General features: G+C 40.2%; 1 long non-coding RNA gene across 2 annotated transcripts; it reads right to left on the bottom strand.

The window, feature by feature from the left end:
• Positions 1-302: 302 nt before the first annotated feature.
• LOC101732480 lies at positions 303-3473 on the bottom strand. 2 transcript variants are annotated; one of them, XR_004223624.1, is made up of 3 exons: positions 3288-3473; positions 2825-3004; positions 303-481 (listed from the first exon to the last, which is right to left on the bottom strand). It is a non-coding gene; the product is annotated as an uncharacterized LOC101732480 (long non-coding RNA). The 2 variants fall into 2 exon arrangements; XR_004223625.1 differs by lacking the exon at positions 2825-3004.
• Positions 3474-4809: the final 1336 nt, after the last annotated feature.

The following is a 4809-nucleotide window of genomic DNA, read 5'->3' on the forward strand; positions in this document are numbered from 1 at the left end:
GCAGACAATGTTAAATGGTTAGCTACTTCAAAGTTGTTTAGCAAAAAACCCCCAAAGGAATCATTACCATTATCATTTAGAGAGACACAAGTTGCCAAGCTGAATGTGGGCTGAATGTGGGCCTGGCTAGCATTTGGTATATCTGCAAGTCTTTCATTTGCACAAGATGTGCCTATTTTGTTTTTTGTCACTGTTCACTGAAAAACGAGTGAGAAGACCCAACCACAAAGTAATACAGTACACTTATCAAGACTCATGCTGTGAATCAAGGCAACCCAAGGATTAAAAGACACGCACTGGTGTTCTCGTTATAAAAGCCTATTTTATCTTTAATTGAGTGATTTCAGCTAGTTGAAGCAATAGGTACCAAGAAGCATTTCGACTGGAGTGTTTCCCAAACTGTTTTTATCACCCAAGGTGAGCCTGACACTTCCTACTGTAATGTTGATGTCTGTTCAAACTGATGCTGCTTCAGACAAATCTGCAGAAAAATAATGCCATTATGAGAATGTATGCCTCCAGGAAGTAACTGTTATAAATATGCTTTCAATGGTTAACAATAATCAGGGCAATTAAACATGATAATAAAAGTAGCTCAGATGTGAGAAGTACAAGTTAGGAAACATTTGCATTGCACATTGTGACTTAGGTACCTAAACCTTCCCTGCAAGGGAAGTCACAATGAGCAATGCAATCACAATGTGATTCCTTTGTATGGTGCACTGTAACAGGCATTATTAGGGAATTAGGGAGTGCTAGGGGTTTGTTATAACTCATTGGCATTTATACAATGGGAATCACTGTCTTCTCTTTAGCAGTACATTTATGGGATCCCTTATCTGGAAGCCCGTTATCCAGAAAGTTCAGAATTACGGAAATTCCATTTCCCATAGACACCATTATAAGCAAATAATTTTAATTTTTAAAAATGATTTCCTTTTTCTCTGTAATTATAAAACAGTACCTTGTAATTGATCCCAACCAACATATAATTAACCATTATTGGAGGCAAGACAAGTCTATCAGGATTTATTCAATATTTAAATTTATAGTACACTTAAGTTATGAAGATCCAAATTACAGAAAGATCCCTTATCCGGAAAACCCCATGTCCCGAGCATTGTGGATAACAGGTTCCATACCTGTATTTAAACCATTTTCATAAAAATATACCTGTTTATTAGTATGCACTATTAGGTAATCCTAAATAGAAAATTGCCATTTTAAAAATTAAGAGCCGCCTCCTGGGATCATAGGATTCACAGTGCACACAAACAAGCCAAGGCACACATATATTCCAGTTTGGTGAGATTCTTTAATAGGTCACTTAACATAATATAAACTGTTGGTCTGTTGGTTAAGTGTTCATTCTGGGGGTATAGTTTTCCTTTGGGGAGCAAGCTTACCCAGGGGAAGGTTACCATCACAAAATAGGTGGAGATGTAAACATTTACTTAAGGGGGTTTAGCTTGGACGTTTTGATACCACTTTTTAGTGGTATGGTCGCTTGGAGGTTTTGTGATAATAACCTTGTAAGGAAAAAATCCTGGTTTTAAAAATATATGCACCTGTACAGTTACTAAATGATCAATAATGCAGGGGCCAAGAAATGTGCATTGATTAATCACTTGCAGGATTTAAATGAAAGCAAACAGTTTATTTCAGTGCAATTTCTTGGCATAGATGCATAGAGTTTACTGTAGACTGCGATAAACTGTTTATTTTCATTTACAGATGTGAGTTTTTGCTCAAATTCTGTATGAGTGTCTATGGATACGCATCGACTACATAAGTGCACTGCATAGACAATGCTACAAAGGGACAAACCCAAACAATGATTTGATGTAGAGAGAATAAAAAAGATAACAGTATTCAAAAATAAATACAGATAAATGAAATCAATAGTAAGCTTCACTTAGGCTGAGGGTGCGCAGGTGCACTGGTGGAAAAGAGCCCAAATACAGCGCATTAAAGTATTTTCAGGTGGAAAACCTCATCTGCAATAGCAAATGACTATAATACAATCCACAACCAGGCAACCAGGAGATCCAAATTTTTCCATAATAAGTCCCATTGTGACATTTGCCACTGGTTAAATCATGTATTTACAGGTATGGGATCTTTTATCTGGAAACTCATTATCCAGAAAGTTCCAAAAGTTTCCTTTTTTCTCTGTAATAATAAAACAGTACCTTATACTTGATTCCAACTAAGATATAATTAATCCTTATTGGAGGCAAACCATTCCTTTTTGGTTTGTTTAATGTTTAAATGATTTTTTAGTAGACTTAAAGTATGAAGATGCAAATTATGTTAAGACTCCTTATCGAAAAGCCCCAGGTCCCAAGCATTCTGGATAAAAGGTCCTATACCTGTATAAGGATCTTGAAACCAAGCAGGATTAGTGTATCGGTGCTTTATTCACACAGGATGTTTTGGGGTTGGTATCAACCCTTGTGTACTAGCAACATCAGGCAGTTTCTACTGAAGTCAATGAAGGCAACAGGTTGCAATTATAGGTGCTGGATTTTTTTTTAAGTGCCTTGATTTTTGCCATAGCTCCAAACCAGAGTTCACAGATCTGTGTTCACCCCATGAATGCATAAATATATATGAATACATGTTCACCACATGCAGGGCCGTTTAAATAAATGGGCAAAAGGGGCCATTGACGAGGGCCCACCAAGACTGGGGACCAATGATCAGACCCGTCATCTGCTATAAGTTCTGACTGAAGCATCCGTCAGATGCACACCCCTCATTTTAATCAGCTGGAAGAGCTCAACATACCAATGGTTTAACTTTCTATCAGTGGCATACCTACATGGCAATAGGCCCCCTGAAGAAGAATCCTTTGAGGGCCCGGCATGGACGTCCACCCCTTCCTGGCCCCGCCTCTCACTACCCGCTCGCCTTGCTGCTTGCATCTCCCGTTTTTCTGCTCCCCGGCCCGGGATCTGCTTCCTCTCTAGCTACACCATTGCTTTTATCAGATCAAATGTTCCTAAAGGATATATTTTTTAATAAAAAGCTGTCATTTGTGATCACAGTTTATCTTTTCCCAACACTGTTGGCACAGGCTGGTGAGCCTGGACCTCATGTCTGTTTCAGTAAGCACAGAATTTGTAGTTAGAACTTATTGAAACAGTCGTGGGGGGGGGGGCACCAACGAGTCTTTGCCCTGGGCCAACTGGTACCTTAATGGACAAGGCAAGCCCAGTAAACATGCAATCTTATATGAAAATCCTTACTTTAATACATACTCCAGCACTCTGGAATCAGCTTACTTTGTATCCATTTTCAATCAGCACCACCGTCCATTTGCATTTTCCCATAGAGCTGTGCTGTGAGACTCACAGGACTAGAGCGAGCTTTTCAAACTAGACATCAGGAGCGATTCCCCTAATGCCCTCCTTTCAAAGAACTATAGCCAATAGGAAAAACCGTGGTGTGTTGCCATAGCTGAAAAAAAAACTAGAAAAAAAAATGTTTACTGATCAAATACAGCAGAGGGGTTTCTAGCAGAAGAAGGAAACACAGTAATATAGAGTTTCATTGTCCTTTAAAACAGCCCTGACCCCATGAATACAGTACTGCCTGCAGCTGGCAGCACTGTCTTCATGAAGAGCGGGCAGAGGCATGTAGGGACCCCCCTCCCACCCCCTAACTTGTGTCTTATTTCAGTATGCTACTGGTTGCAGAGACAGTGCTTTTTAAATGTGCACTAAGGGGAACATTTTTCCACCCTTAGTGGACTTGAATCTAGGGTCCAAGTAAACAATGACATGTTTTTAAAAAAAATACAGTTTTTTTCTACCAACAAATGATCTTGCGTGAACGTTTTAATCACCGTTAAACTCTCGTGCATGCATCAGTGGTGACAGACAGAAGCTGCCAGTCACCCTGTGAATGCCGTTTTACAGAACGAAAATGTAAAAGCAGCTTCACCTGCTACAGTGGAGGCCTTCTAGTTGTACAAGTGTTGCTGTCACTCCAAAGACATTAACATAGGAATAACAGCTCTTCATGATTAGAATAATAATTTCTGTACTTCTTGAATGACGAAGAACAAAAGAATTTATGTGCCTAGGTGGGCTGATTATCCCTGGGTGTAGGCTACCACTTCAGAAAAGAGTGAACAATTCTGTATTGGCTGCACACAAAAGATCTTCTGTCGAATGCTTTTAGCAGCGCTGATATAATCCACTTATGATACTTGAAGAGTGCAGGCAGGTAGTCGAAAAAGGCTTATAATGCCCTGCTACAACTGCAGCCTTTCTTCATCCACATAAACAACACTCTCCCACATAAAACCAGCAGCCGGTGTATCCCTGGAAACATGATTGTCTATGGAAGGAATTCAGCTGTCCCTATCTCCTGCTCTGGTCATCTGCTACCCCAGCAATACAAATGACTACAATCAGGCCCGGATTTGCAGTGAGGCCCTACCGATCGGAAAATTTTGCCTGCATATCGAGCAATGGGGAGAGGACATGCAGAAACTTTAGCGCGTCCGCTCCCCAATGCTCCATATAAAGTTGTGTGCATGTGTGGGCGGGCGGCCATAGGGGGCGGCCTTGGGGTGCCCCAATCAGAAATCTGGCCCTGACTGCAATGTTTAGCTGTATAGTCTATTACATTGTTCCAGGCCAATATCCCACCGGCTATCTACTATAGTTTACCATGGTGCACTCTAAACCACATAATATCAGATATGGTTAGGTAAAAGAAAGATGTTGATTTCAAATGTTATTATTATGTTATTAGTTTTTGTTTTTGCAAGAGGTAGCAGCCCCACATAAGGTCACA

The sequence above is a fragment of the Xenopus tropicalis genome, chromosome 7, assembly GCF_000004195.4.
Source record: "Xenopus tropicalis strain Nigerian chromosome 7, UCB_Xtro_10.0, whole genome shotgun sequence".
NCBI classification, from domain to species: domain Eukaryota; kingdom Metazoa; phylum Chordata; class Amphibia; order Anura; family Pipidae; genus Xenopus; species Xenopus tropicalis.